The sequence below is a fragment of the Elephantulus edwardii genome, unplaced genomic scaffold (genome assembly GCF_000299155.1).
Source record: "Elephantulus edwardii isolate Elephantulus edwardi_28Jun2011 unplaced genomic scaffold, EleEdw1.0 scaffold00208, whole genome shotgun sequence".
Lineage (NCBI taxonomy): Eukaryota > Metazoa > Chordata > Mammalia > Macroscelidea > Macroscelididae > Elephantulus > Elephantulus edwardii.
Window position 1 is genome coordinate 4,345,056 of NW_006399958.1, and position 16,002 is coordinate 4,361,057.

At 42.3% G+C, this 16,002-nt stretch overlaps 2 pseudogenes; one reads left to right on the forward strand and one right to left on the reverse strand.

Moving 5' to 3' along the window:
• The window catches only part of LOC102846460, a 23,426-nt pseudogene extending 15,300 nt beyond the window's left edge, over positions 1–8,126 (forward strand).
• The window catches only part of LOC102849560, a 72,187-nt pseudogene that overhangs the window by 43,854 nt on the left and 12,331 nt on the right, over positions 1–16,002 (reverse strand).

The window sequence follows — 16,002 nt, forward strand, 5'->3', positions numbered from 1 at the left end:
ACAAAAGGACAAACACTACATGATGCCACTGCTGCAGAATGGGACCGCCCCTGGGGCCGGGGAGAGACTGAGCAAGATGGGCTCAACAATGCGCACTGCACTGAAACAGAGGAGGGAGAGAACCGTTCAAAAGAGAGATGCAACTGGGCATTCCCGTCATCACAGGAGACCAGAGCGAGGGCTGCATGGTGGAGGGGACCCGGGGGAGGGTCTGTAAAACAATGAAAGAATCTCCTCCCTTACCCTTCCACAATTTTTGGACTCATGTACTTATAACTTGTTAGTCAAATTTGTGTCCTCTAGGTTGCAACACCCCCATGACACATCCTGAAGGACATGCACATGCACAGCCAAGCACAATCAACAAGAGTGCATCCGAATTCCAAAATCAATCTCCATAATAGTCTATGTGTTTCCTACTGCCAAAGGGGCCCTCCAGAGCAGTGAGAGAAGATCTTCACCCTGAAACTCACAACGTCCCTTTTCAGCAGGAAGTAGCCAAGAGAATACGCCATCCCCCCTTCCTTATGACTCAGGGTGAAGTCCCTCTCAGGGAGGAGTGATAGGGAACGGCAAAGGATACACTGACAAAGAAGATCGATCAGAACTGGCCTTGACAAGCACTGTGGCACCTGGACAAGAACAAACTGGGAGGAGGGCAGAGAGAATAGTGCAACAACGAACGAGCGGAAGCCCAAAATCCCTGCAAATGTCCATGAACATCAATAAAATATAATTACAGAAAACAAAAAAAAAATGGCTTTTAATATGCTTCTGGGTCATTACTCCACCTATACCATTTGCTTTTCAAAGTAAATGTGAATAAATTCTGGTGGCTGAGGCGGGAAGAACCTGGATGGGTTATCTTCCTAGTTTTGTTTATCCAACAGTCACTTTTTTGCTGGGAAGAATCAGGTACTAATGAGATTAATACTTATCCTGGAGCCTGAAAATTGCAGGAGTTTGAATATGCCTCATTAAAATGATAAATAACTAAGTAAAGATTGTTTTTTTAAAGACTGTTTTAAAAGACAATAAAGTTTAAAACTTGAGGCTTCCACAACTCTCACAAATTTTTTGCGTGTTGAAATGAGTCTCTGAGTTTTCCAAGACTGTCTCTAGGATTTTGAAAGAGTAAATTTTCTTATGATGATTCATGTGTGGATGGAATGCAGTATTAACCTTTTAGGTCAGGAGCTTACCTCAGTTTACCCACAGGCATTGTTCACAGACAGAGGCTGTGGGGTAAGGAATGTGGTATCTGATTTGAGGAGCTCCGTGATGGAGGAGTGAGAATGGACATTAGAGGGAGCAGCGGGTCCAGCTTTCACATTGAAAATGGAGTGAGGGTTTTCTCGATCTCTGCTCCAGAAGATTTCAAGAATGAAACTTTGGTAGAGCAGAATCCCTGGAACATTCCCTGTTGGGACACAGGTTGGTTGTATAAATATTACGTGTTGTAACCTCAGGTTCTAGAGAGAGAGTCATCATCTCTTATCAGTAACCCAAATTGGACCCTAGAGGCAGCCAATCAGGAGAGAAAGCGACCACAAGATAAGCACAGATAAGCACCGGGAGGGTCTTATCTCAAGGTTAGCCATCTGTGCTTTAAAAGTGCTTGAATAACTAATCCTGAGGGGTACATGACAGGAAAGGTGTATAGCTGACACAGCAAAGGACGGAGGTGGTTTGACTAGCCTAGGCACAAGCCAGTCACAAACCCACCCATGTAAATCTCCCTTCGTCCACCAATCATATTCCCAATTATCTCATCCTGGTAAACCCTCCCTCCTTCAACACATAAAACTCTTGCGTGCCTGCTCCCTAGGTTGGCATTATCTACTGAATGGTGGACCTCTACATGCTGTACTTTGTTCTGCATTATGAAGCACTCTTGCCGTTTGCATACGTGAGTCAGTGATCTTGGGGGAGGCAATTTATCGACCTAACACATGGGTGTGCATAAAGTGATGTATTTTCAAGGGCAGAGAAGATTACGGATTAACTTTTATCCACTTTCCGGAAATTTGAAGTCAGCAGAAAATGAAACCAGCACGCAGCAAATAGGATCGTGACAGCTCTGTCCTTGAAACTGGGCAACTCACAGACACACGGGGTCTGGCTCAGGGCAAGGGTCCAGATTCACGTTTGTTTTTCCTTAGGACTCCAGAACCTCGTGGGACGCTGTAGACGCCTGTGTCCTACGTATGATGTCATTGGAAGGCACTGACAGCTGTGCATTCAGTGGCGGAGAGTGCTGTCAACGTGAGAAACACAAACAGCCTCAACAGGTTGCTTGGCATATTTGTGTGTGTGTGTGTGTGGCTTTCACTACGTTCAAATTTAATGTCGGCATTCTTTTTTAGATTTTATTGTATTTGTTATTTTTTTTGTTGTTGTTGTTCTTGAAATTGGGTGATGTAAATGTGTAGGTGTTTGTGTATTGAGGACGTGAATTCCCGCCCGGTTTGGAAGTGCTCGATGGAAACCTCCAGGTTCTCACGTGGGGCTTCAATACTGGGGGCTCCTTCTCCTTCACGCTGGGAGGTGGAGGGTTTAATGGTGACTGGGAAGGTGGAGTCTGGGCAGAGACACCTCTCGGGCTGGGAGGTAGTATTTCCCCTTCCCACCACCCCGAATTCGGGGTCTGTGATCAGGGTGTAATGGTGCCTGGGAAGGTCATAGAGTCTGGGCATAGACATCGGAGGGACAGCAGGTCCAGCTTCATTTTAATCTCGTGATCATGGAAGTCAGTGGAGCGTGAAGAGGAGGATGCACTGGAAAATCAAAAGCCCTGGAATCTTGTGTGCTAGGGATTGGGGCTGCTGTCACGTTACAGTGGGGTGTCTTGTACATTCAGGAAGGTGACTGAATCATCCTCAATCGAGGCTGTATTCTATACAGATGAAATTTGACTTGTTTGCACCCTCCGATTTTCACCAGTTGTGATGCCAAACTCTTCCCCTCCCCACGCACTCCATCCAATGGCAGTTTCTATTTTTCTGTAGGATTCAGTATTTTGAAACACGGGTTAAAAAGAATTCAGAGGGTGTCACAATTTCAGTGTATTAGGGAAATACGAGCTGATTTTTTTTTCAAAAAAACTAATATATTTTTTAATTTATTTTGTGTGTGTGTGTGTGTGTGTGTGTGTGTGTGTGTGTGTGTGTTAGTCTGTGTTTGTACCCTCAATAGTGATCTGACTAGTACAGGAGGAGATTGCCCCTCCTTCTCCAGCACAGCATGTGGTGGTTTTGAACCACGTGCCTCTGAGATTGCAGTGCAGCCTCTTGCCAGTAGGCCACCAGAGCTCCCGAAGAAACAAACAAACTACAATTTTTCTTTATATTTCTTTGCTTACAAGGTTTGTATACATTGTTTTTCACACTGGATATTTCCCACCTCCTTTATCCACTCCTCCCTCCCTCATTCCATCAAATTGTGACCCTATGATTACCCCCCTGCCGACCCTTACCCCTCAGTTCCCTGCTCTCTCTCCTGGATCCTCATACACTTTCTACCGCAATGGTCATACAGTATTTGTCCTTATGAGACGGAGTGAGTTCACACAGCATAATGTTCTCCATTGCCTCCCAAGTTAAGTAGTAATTTACAAAATCATTGCCCTGCAAACTTCCTAGTATGCCCTTGTGTGAATGTCCCATAATATCTCAATTCATTAGATTTCAGTTGGATATTTGGGCTTTTACCATGTCCACGCGATGGTAAATAATGCTATCAACATTGGTGTGTAAGTCTCCTTGGGTGCGTCAGTGTTCCTTTTCTTGCAGTATATTTCAAACACTAGAATATTTGGGTCATATGAGTCAACTGTCTGAGGAAATTACAAACTAGGGAGAGGTGATTTTAAATCTTTGTTGCACAGGCTTGGTTCTGCAATCAACAGTGCTGGTAGCAGCAGCCAGGAAATTCAAAGACGAATTGCACTGGGAAAGTCAGCTGTCAGGGACCTCTTCAGACTACTGAAGAGCAACAGTGTCAGTTTGCAGAGTAAGGTGTAAGGTCCGCCTGATCAAGGCCATAGTCTACATAATTATTTGCTATGCATCAGAAAGTTTGACAATGACTAGGAATGATAGAAAGAGAATTGATGCCTTCGAGTTGTGGAGCTGGAGAAGAGTACTGAGTATACCAAGGACTGCCAGGAGAACAAACAGGTTCATGCTAGAAAAGGGTGTTCCTTGCAGGCAAGGATTCTGAGGCTTTGTCTGACAAACTTTGTGCATGTTGCAAGGGCAGACCACTTCTCAGAGAGGGGCATCATACTTGGAAAGCTGTCAGGACAGTGCAAGAGAGGAAGACCCCCGATGAGATGAATTGATTGCAGTGACTGCAGTAATGAGGGTAGGTGTACCAAAGACATAACGTCCACTCAGGATAGACCAGGGTTCTGAACTGTTGTACAACAGGGTTGCTATGAGTCACAGTTGACTCAACGGCACATAACAACAAGAACAGTTCTATCCAGGCTGAACCAACTATCAGCTGACTCTCTACTGGGATTTCAGACACTTTTCAGTCATATGAGGGAGACTGTCTGTCTTCTTGCCCTTGTGCATCTAGTGAATTTGGTGGTGTTTGCAAAAACATGGCTAAAAATCTCCTATGAAAACAACTGTGTAGGAGCTCTGGTGGCCTTGTGGCAAGAAACTGCACTACAATCCCAGAGAGAAGCGGTTCGAATCCACCAGATGCTCTGCTGGAGAAGGAGGGACGATCTCCTCCTGTAGCAGTCAGATCGGATTAATGGTACACACACAAAATAATAATAAAACTTAAAAAAAAGAAAGAAAACTATTGCATCCCATTGGGTCACTACAAATAGTACTGCTTTGAAAATGTGCTCGCATTCCAATCACTGCATGTATACGAAAGACTTAAAAATGTTATGAAAGTTACGTGTGATTTGCCCATCTCTCTATAGGTGATTAAGCATTTTGTAATGTGACTCCTGCAAAATTATCTTCAGTTAATACTTAGGGCTTCCTGGGGTTTGTTGAGCAGAAACAGTTTCCATAGCCTGTTGCTGCAGTCACTCTGACAGTGCACCACGTTGGGGGTCCTGCTCTTTCGTTGACCCTTCATCTTTTCCAAGCATGATGTCCCTTTTCAAGAGCTAGTCTCTTTGAGCAACGTGTCCCGGCTGTGAGCGGTGGCACGGCCTCATCTTTGCCTCCCAGTAGCACTCCTGTGTCCCTTTTCTGACACACCTGTTTGTTTTTAAGCAGATTTAATTTAATTAATAAGTAAAATTTAGTTATATATGGCAAAAATAGAAATCCTCCTCTTTGCTTTGGGACTGGCATCCAGAATTATTGCATGTTTATTCTTTTGGTACTCCATTGGATATTCACTCGTCTAGGAATGAAATTGATTATCTTTAATGGGGTTTGTTGTTGTTATGTGTGGACCAAGATAAGGCATAGGTAGCTTACAGGCTGTCCTGAATACATTTCTTAGCAAGATGATTGGGAAAATCCATCCTTCAATTAGAAAGGACACTGGCTTGAAAAGCCAGCGGGTGTCCTGAAGTAGAGTGAGTTTGTTGTTGCACGTGGCTTTCCTAGGATATAGTCCTCTTGACTTAGACACATTTTCAGGCAATTACACTTGAACAGAATGTTTTTGTCTATTCATAGAGGAATTTGCTAGTTTTGCCATTTCACTGGGTTTAAACTACATAAGTTGAGCATCAGAAATTTAGGGAATTACATTACTAACAAAGAAAAAAAAACTGAGAATAAGTGCTTATTATTGGAGTCAGAAGTTCTTTCTCCAGCAGACACACAGGAAAGCACCACCAGCCACACCCTAGGTCCAGAGGTCTAATGTGAGACAGAGCTGACCTAGGACCATGGCCCGAGAGGAACCAGAGATGGAGACCTTTGCCCACCCTTGCTAGAGGTATTCAGAGGGTGTGTGTGTGTGTGTGTGTGTGTGTGTGTGTGTGTGAAAGAGAGAGAGCGAGCGAGCGCGCACGCGTGCCTTAATTAGCCGATCTAAGAGTGCTTTGTATCACAGTCCTAAAATCAGAAAGGATCTGAAAGTTTACATCTGAACATGTCATGTCTGAGAAACTGGCATTCGGTTTCTTACTGGAGTTGGACCCTGCTAATATCCCTCGTAAACCCCGTAATCCTGAGTGTGTTTCTGTGAGGTCTAGATAGCTGTTCCAAAGGATTTCTGACCAAGTGGAACAGTAGCATTGCTGTTGGAATTGGTAGAAAATAGTCCGGGCAGCATGGCAGTCTTGCCTGACCTGAGGGGAACTGGGTTCGTGTTGTGCATTTTTGTTGTCAGGATCGTTCCCCCCTTGTGGAGTTTGTAGAAATCAGACTTGGCAATGCTCATGCTGTTTGTTCTCTTTGAACAAAGATACCACAGAATATGTGTATTGACTTTTCCAGGGACGCTATTCATACGATTTCTGAGCAGGAATCAGAGATTGTTAAGAAAAGATAAAGAGCTTTCGAGGTTCTGGGAGTATCCCGAGAAGAGAAATGATGAAGGCTCAGGTGACTTTTGCTTTCCTTTACTCTTCCTTTGTATTCTACTTGAGCGGTGGAAGTTGTAGAACATGGAGTTTAAAATGAAAATTGAAAAAGTAGAAGCTAGAGAGAGAGATACAATTTACTGGTCAAATGAAAGCCAAGCAGTTTGAATCAGGCAGGGAGTCCTCCAGAGAGAGATGAGTGATATTCCTGTTAATATGTTGTTGTTGTTGTTATTTTCCATCAAGTTGTAGATGACACATAGTGACCTTATGAAGACGTGAATACTTGTATATCTTTCCTCATTTCTCAGAGTTCATAGCATTTCCAGAGACAAGATATTTTGGAAGTGGAATCCACTCCTGCTTCCAAGATTGTTTTAATCGGGGAGCTCCACCAAACACTGTCTACCATGGGTAAACATGACCGCATTTGACACATCAGAGTGTCAAATTGTTTAGCACTGTTTGAGGGTCAAAGTGTTTAGCATCACAGCAACCATTACTTGCCTCTGTACAGCAAATGGACAAACCACTGATATACTGCTTTGAAGAATGTTTGACCAGAAACAAAACCAGGTTAATTGTTACTATAGTTAAATCCGTATTTGTTGAGTATACATGTACATCTTTTGTGTGTTGGTAAAAATGTGAAAAGTTTTTAACTTATGAAAATACTGTCATTTTAAAAAAAATTTATTGTTCGTGTACCGTCAAATCAGATCTGACTGGTACAGGAGGGCAATTTCCCCTCCTTCTCGGTCAGAGCGTCACGTGGATTTGAACCGTGCACCTCTGGGATTGCAGTACAGCTTCTTGCCACTAGGCCACCAGAGCTCCCCTGAAAAAACTGTCATTTTTGAGCATTGTAGATACTGTCATTTTATCTTTGGCATTTTACTGAATATTTGAACTCAGAGATCTTCTGACTTCACTGAGATATCTAAAATGAACAAGTTATGTGTATAGATGCAGCAGACTGTACCAAGGAAATGTACTTAGCAGCTTCCTTTAGATTTTATTCATAACCTAAGTGTAAAATACTTTACTAAATCTTGTTATTGTTAGGTGTCATCAAGGAGAGTACAATCTCAGTGACCCTATTAACAACAGTTTTGAACTCTGTTCTCTCCCGTGCCATCCTCACACTTCTTAATACACTAGAGCCCATTCCATCAGTCACCGTGTCATTCCACCTAGTTGAGGGTCTTCTCTTTCACTGACCCTTCAACCTTCCCCGCATCATGTCCTTCTCCAAGGACTAGCCCCTCATAACAACATGCCAAAATTATGTGAGGCAAAGCCTCATCATTCTTGCCTTCAAAGAACGCCTCATTTACCCCCTGTCCAACACATCTGTGTTTGTTCTCTTGGCCATCCATGGGATGTTCAGTGCCCTTCTCCAACACCACAGGACACTTACAGGAAGCCGTGCTTACAGGAAGCACTGACCTTCACTGATGTGGCTGTGAGGTTCACTCAAGAAGAATGGGAGCTTCTGGACCCTGCTCAGAAGGTCCTGTACCAGGACGTGATGCTGGAGAACTACAGAAACCTGGTGTCCATCGGTGAGGACCACTCTCCTGGCATGGGCCTTTCTTGTCTCGGCTTCTGAAATTTTTCAAATGTTTGCTTCTGAATTTATTCCTGGTGATACCATCGAATCCAATCAAACTAGCACAGGAGGAGATTGCCATTCTGTCTCCTGCAGAGCATCTGGTGGATTTGAACTGTGCACCTTTGGGATTGCAGTGCAACTTCTTGCCACTAGGCACTTAAGGTCCCTAGTTCTCAACTTTTTTTAAAAAATCTTTTGAATTTTAATATAAAAACCTTTACATGCATCTTTGATATTTTTCTTTATTTATTAATACATTTATCCTGGTAATATATTCTTTTTAAAAACTATCACGAGTCTAGTGTGTCTAAGATTGGTTGCTTTCCCATGAACAGGTTATAAACCGAGCAAACCTGATGCCCTGCCCAGGTTGGAAGGAGGTGAACAACTATGGATAAACTTTCCTGAAAACCACAGGGAAAGCTTTTCAGGTGGGTGAGAGCGTAGCACTGGGCAGAGAAGGCATCACATCTGTGAGGGTGTCTGAGGATAAATCTAAATAGCTCTACATGTCCCTTCTCCCTGTGGGACCTTTTTCTTTCTAGCGTGTAAAATTAATACATACTTTTTTACTTTGAAGGCCATATCTGCTTCTTCTACATTGTATTTTTCTTGTTTCAATTTAACCCATTGTTTCTTCTGTTCACTTTAACAAGCTCTTAACATCTATAGGTACTTGGTTTTGAAGCAGATACAACAATATTCTTTTATACAGGAAGAAAAATTAAAAAGTCACATCTTCTACAGAAAAAGAATTTTCCACTCAGCTAAAATCTAGAGGTATTTAGATTGCAGGGATTGCTGTATATTTCAGTTCATCATATTGTTCTTTCTAGGATTTCTAAATCTTTCTGTTCCCTGTATTCTCCCACCTCCCTCCATATGAGATTCCACCTTGTGACTCTCTATCCTACCTGTCCTGAGACTTGAACACGTCTTGTACTTGTGGGTAGCACAGATTTCCCGTCCTGCCAAGCAAACCCAAGGAGTCAGGTCACTCAGTTCACTCCACTTGAGTCAGGCAACCCCCAAATCAGCAGTCGAAACCCTCCAGGTGCTCCACAGAAGAAAGAGAAGCTGTCCATTAACCCTTACACCCTCGGGAAACTCATGAGAGTCCCCTAAGTCAGAACCACCTTCAGTGCAGTGAGTTCTAGTTGGACATTGTAAACCTCACTGACTGTTGTGCCCCTGTAGCGAAGTGGTCTCTCCCTGTGCTGTCATCCCCTTTCTTAGCTTCTCTTTTCTCTACTCTGAGGTTCTGTAAAGGTTCTGATCCCAGTGAGTCAGGGGTTAGTGAAAATTTACTGTCGCCTGATTCCTCTTCTTAAGTATTTTTCCTAAGATACTTCTTTTTTATTTGCATTTATTATACAAAAATCTTGTGATGTTATGGTTTCAACTTTTTCTTTTAAGGCTTTCTATTTTCCTTCGGGCTGATTAGATAGTTGTAGTTGGTATTTCCTTGTTTTTCAGTAAGGTGTGATGAAGTAAATGTAATTATCCTGAACCGGCGAAGACTGAGAAACCATATGAGCCTCTGATTTTTCTGTGTCATAAACTGACCTGTGTTTGGCGTTCTCTCTAGGGGAAACTGGTGTTCTAGTAGGTAAGGAGTTGTATTCAAAATCCAGAGGCAATTGATTTAAATGCATCAGCTGTTCCACAGGAAAAAGATGGCCAATCTCCTCCCATGTGACTCACCTTTCTTTAAAGGGTCGCTTATGAGTCAGTTCACACTTCGTAGCATGGGTCCTTTTTTGTTATTGTTATGTTCTCTTGAGTACCTGCAACTCAGTAGTAACCCTGTGTACAACAGCCCTAAATCCTGAGCTATGGTGTACCAATTTCATTGTCTCTGACTTACCTACTCCTGTTACCCCAGTCACTAAATAAATCCATCTTTTTTTTCAATTTTTTAAAAATTAATTTTAATGAAAGTTTACAGAGACTTGGGGTTTTCAGTCATTCGTTGTTGCACTTTTCTCCCTGGCTACCCCCGAATCAACCCATCTTATCAAGGGTCTTTCTGTCTTGTGCTTTCATTCCACCATGCCAAGCTTGTTGTCCCTCTCCAAGGAGTAGTCCTCTATTGCAACATGTCCAAAGTATGCGAGATGAAGCTTCAGAATCCTTCCCTGCAAGGTGCAGCCTTGTGTCACCTTCTCAAGGATGACCCTGTTTATTCTCCTAGCAGTCCATGGTATATTCAATACTCTTCTCCAGCACCACAGCTCTCTACTGAAGCTCACCATCAAAAACAACAACAACAACAACAAAGATTCTCAGCATTCATCCAACTGGCAGCCTCATGATAGATGGTGAAGTCACTGAGATTGTTAACAACTTTAGTTTGCTTCAATCCACAGTCAGCACTCTTGGTACCAACAGCCAGGAAATTAAAAGACAAATTGAATTGGGAAATATCTGCTGTCAGAGGCCTCTCCAAAGTACTGAAGAGCAATGATATCAGTGTGGATACTAAGGTGTACCTGATGCAGGCCACAATCTTTGCAGTTACTTACTATACATCTGAAAGCTGGACAATGAGTAGGAAGAAGAACTGATGCCTTTGAGCCGTGGTGCTGGAGAGGAGTCTCATTTCAGATATCATCAACTCCATGTTGATAAGTTGTACATCTTGTGATCTTATTCTTTCTCAGCCATCTCTCTTAGCATTTTTTTTTATTAGGAGTACAATCCTACACAGACATCGTTATTATTGAAACCCATAGTGGCCAAAAATCAGAACAAATATGTTCTGCTTTTTGATGTGCTCTTCATAAAACTCACATGACATCCGGACAAGTTTCGTAATTTCATTGTGCTCTACCTACTGGCTTAAACCAGGTGTAATGTATGTGTACAAACTGTAACAATTTCAAATATGAACTTTCTCTTTTACTCCTGAGCTCTTGAGTGATCTTTTAAGTAATGTAATGTACTGAGCTTCAGAGGATGCTGAACTTCCCATGACCCTGCTTTATTTTTCCTGAAAGTTTCACTTACCACCAAGTGAAATGACTTTTGGTTTCCTCATGCCTCTAATACTAAAGACTTTTGTCTCTTCAAGTCCCTGTTCAGGCGCCAAATGTTGTTGACCAGGACAAAGAAGAGGCAGGGACACCAGGAATGAAATTTAAAAGACGTTAAGCAGGGGACTAACAGCTCAAAGACTGCAGCCCAGAGTGAAACCCTCTCATAGGTTTTATTTAGAACTTCCAAGAAGTAAATCCCAGAAAAAATTCGTTACTAATACAGTTGTTTTTCTATGCTGAGATTCTTTTCTTGTCTCAGCAGGAGAATGGTTCCTCACCTGCAATGCTTCATTCCTTGTGATCCGGCACAAGGATATCCTGCTTGTATTGTGCCCCACTTTCTTCCTGTTTAAGCATTTACCTTGCCACATGCATGTAACAATAAGTGTGATATTTTCTCTTCACTTATATTCAAGCATTGTTGGTTTTATTGTGTGCCCTGGAGTGGAAACTGAGTCATGCCTAACTCTATGAGGGTTGTCAGAGGCAGTTACCTGCGTAGCAGGAGGTGTCCCTTCCTTAATGCCATCGAGCAGCTGCTGTGTTAAACTGCTGCCTTTGGCATTGCAGCCCAGCTTCCTACCATTGGGCCATGAAATGGCAAACTATATTTCTGTCTTTTTTTTTTTCTTTTCTTTTACTGGTTTCATTCTAAATCAAGTTGGTGGAAATTCATTATTCTTTCCTTTCATAGAATTCCAGAAAGCTGATTATCATCTGCTTGGGCTGTTGTCTAATGAAAGAGTACTACACAGAGTCAAACACAGTAACCTTAATTCACTGGAAAATATGGACCATCAGCACAAAACTCAGTCTTCTTTTGTGCAAATTCATAATATGTTTGGTTTACCTGAGAAAACAAAGAACTCCAATTTCACTTTACCCTTAATCCAAGAGAGACATAGCAATCAAGTAAAGCATTCTGCTGTGCTGAGTACAAAGAAGACATTGTTCCACGGTGCCGATGACCAATTTTGGACTGACATGATTTTCCTCAAAAGTCAGAAATCGAAGAGCACTAAGGCCAAACACCTCAAAAATCAAACAAACCACAAAATCAAGCAATCCCATGTATGCAGTGACTGTGGCAAAGACTTCGCCATGAAGTCACACCTCACTATTCATCACAGAGTGCATACTGGAGAGAAACCCTATGTGTGCCAGTTCTGTGGGAAAGGGTTCAAGAGCAAGTGGAACCTCACTGAGCATGAACGAAATCATACTGGAGAGACACCCTATGTGTGCAAGGCGTGTGGGAAAGGGTTCAGGAGGAAGTGGAGCTTCACTCAGCATGCGCGAATTCATACTGGAGAGAAACCCTATGTGTGTAGGGAGTGTGGAGGAGGGTTCATATCAAGCAGTCACCTCCGTGTGCATCAGCATACTCATTCTGGAGAAAAACCCCATGTGTGTAAGGAGTGTGGGAAAGGGTTCTTCACAAAGAGTTCCCTTACTGTGCATCAGCATACTCATTCTGGAGAGAGACCCCATGTGTGTAAGGAGTGTGGGAAAAAGTACCCCGTGAAGTATTCCCTCATTATACATCAGCGAACTCATACTGGAGAGAAGCCCTTTGTGTGTATGGAGTGTGGAAAAGCTTTCGCCACAAGTCGTTACCTCAATGTCCATTATCGAATTCATACTGGGGAGAAACCCTATGTGTGCACTGAGTGTGGGAAAAGCTTCAGGAGTAGCAGTAACCTCGTTGTCCACAAGAGGTTTCACTTTGGGAAGAAGCGCTATGAGTGCAGGGAGTGTCGGATAGTGTTCATCACGAGTCATCACCTCACTGCCCATCAGCAAATTCATACTGGAGAGAGACCCTATGTGTGGAGTGTGGAAAAGAGATCATAACAAGCAGTCATTTCACTGTCCATCAGCGTGCTCATAGTGGGGAGGCAGACAAATTTTGCCCCGTTTGTGGAAAAGGTTTAAGTTGGAAGGCTTACTCATCATCAATGGAATCATCCTAGAGGGATACGGTTTATTGACAATGACGTAGGAAGCTGTCATTCCTCCTACTGCATCAAAGACTTCACACAAAGAAGACTTCTCATCATACTGACTCTGTGGAGTCTTAATATCATTTAAAGCTGTAGCTGAGCCTTTAATTCTTATATCCACAAGAACCGTCTCACAAAGCCAAGAGCCCTGATGACACAGTATTGAAATGCTAACTACTTTTAACCCACTGTGGTTCACCCCCAACCCCGAGAGAGATGTGGCATTTATCCTCAATAAAGATGACAACTTTTGAAACTTCTTGTGCTTTTGGTCTCTCTGAGTCTAAACCACACAAAGGCAATGGTTTTGTGCATGTTTATTTCCTTCAAAAGTGGTAACTGTTCTCTTCAGCTCCTACGTAAGCAGAGTTGCATCTGTGTAATGTGGCACTATGTTACTTTAGTGTTCTGGGTGTCCGGGATTCATTGAGAATGTCTTTCCTAGCCAAGGAGCACCTGTTTATTTTCCCCTGAAGTATGCATTGAACTGTGGAGAAAGCTTTAGGATGGGATGCTTGGTCCAACCTAATAGAGGCTTATATAAATAATATCATAGGCCCTGAGTGCTAGGCCTTTTTGGGACTCTCAAATTCTTGGGCCACAACATCCAGCTTCACCATAACTGACAGTCTACAGGGACCTGGCCCATTATTCACCAGTATCTGCACAACCAGCCTGCATACCTACACTCAGGTGAGTCATTCCCCTGACGGGTCTGAGTTTCTGGGAGGACTTCTAACAAGCGACCGAACCCAGGGAACATAGAGGAGCTAGGGAACTGAAGAAAGGAGGAACTGTTGATTCCAGAAATCATGGACTTACAGAGCAGGTCAAGCATTTTGGAAAACATTGAGTCAACACTGCTTATAACTTGTCAGCTCCTAATCATAGGATTACAAGTTACAAAAACAGTTGGTGTCAGAATAGTTGAGTTCAATGCAAAGGTCTAGACTCTGAAACGTGTCTTTGGAGAAAAGGGAATAAACTAATAAAAACCTTTAATCTTTCTCGAAGGGTTAAGAAATATCTGTGCATTCATGCTGCTCTTATGTTACCAAAGAAATATTACTTCTGGGCTATGAAGTCAGTGGACCTAACTTCTGAGAAGCTGGTTTATTTGTACATGTAGAAATACAAGATGAGAGGAAACAGTGACAATGACAATGCTTTGGATTTTGCTAACAAGAATAGCAGCATATGCCAAGAAATAGTAGGTAGGCACTAAGATAACCTGTTAGATGGGACTCTCAGTGACCTTATGAACACTATCTCAGAACCTTATCCTACCTTGAGTCAAAACCAATGGCTTCAACTCCCCTACACCATTTCTCTAAATACTGTGTCAGTCCATCTCATCAATGGTATTAATCTCTTGTGCTAAAACTCTACCCTTCAAGCCGGATGTCCTCCTCCAAAGACTGATCTCTCCTGACAACATGCCAGTATGTGTGATAGAGCTTCAAAATCCTCATTTATTCACCAGGGAATTCATACTGGAGAGAACCTGTGTAAGTGCAGTGAATGTGGGAAAGGATTCAGTGAGAAGACAATGCTCACTACACACCAGCAAATTTACATATATCAGGCCACTGTGGTATAGATTTCAACCAGAAGTCGTATCTCACTGTACTGCAGCACTGCCATGCTGGGGAGAATGCTTGTCTATGCAGGGAATGTGGGCAAGGCTTCATCAGGTAGCATGACCTCACTCTCCACCAGGGAACTCATGCAGGAGAGAAACCATACAAATGTGGTGAATGTGGCAGAGGACTGATATTGTCTACCAAGGGTAAAGTATATTAATAAAGAGCCAAAACCCCAAGAATGTATAAGGAAAACAGAAGTATAGCAGGGTGTGAGCAGTTGAAACAACTGAAGTGTTGGACCCAGCTTCCCTGTACCTTTATTGAAAATTGCCAGGGAGAAAATCACAAAGAGAATTTTTTGTAAATGAAGTTAAGCTCTTTCTATTGAAAACCTTATGCTTAAGAAGCTCAGCAAACACCATACAGACTAGACCCCAAAGGAAAAACATCAAGGTATATATAGTTAAATTTGCCAGAAACAAAGATAGAGAGACTCCTCAAAGCAGCAAGCGAGAAACAAAGAGTAACCTATAAGGGAGAACAGATAACATTAAGTGTCAATTTCTCAGCAGAAACCATGCAAGCAAGAGAGTGGAAGGACATATATAAAATACTCAAAGAACATAACTATCAACCAAGAATACTGTACCCAGCAAAATGATCCATCAAATATGAAGGAGAGATAAGATATTCCCAAAAAAGCAGAACCTTAGAGAGTTTGTTAAAACAAGAGAGACTCAGAGATGCCCTTCTTACAGACATACCACAGAAAGCTGTATGGTCCAAAGTAATTAGCAACAACACCAAAAAGAACTCAACACAATGAAAGTAATAAAACTTTGCCTCTCAATAATCACACTGCATGTGAATGGTTTAAATGCAGCACTGAAGATAAAAAGAGTAGCAGACTGGATAAGAAAGAAAAGCCCAAATCCATCAACATGTTGTCTACAAGAGACACCTGAAAAATGAATATAAAGACAGACTAAAAATAAAAGGGTGGGGGGAAATATACCAAGCAAATGGCAACCAGAAAAAAGCAGGAGTACCAATATTACCCTCTGATAAAATAAATGTCAATGTAAAAACCATCACAAAGGACAAGGAAGGTCACTACATAATGTTGAAAGGGTCAGTAGAACAAGAGGACATAACATTAATAAATATCTATACACCAAATGAAAAACCTGCAAAACACATAAAACAAACATTAACAAAACTGAAAAAGGAAATAGACAACACTACT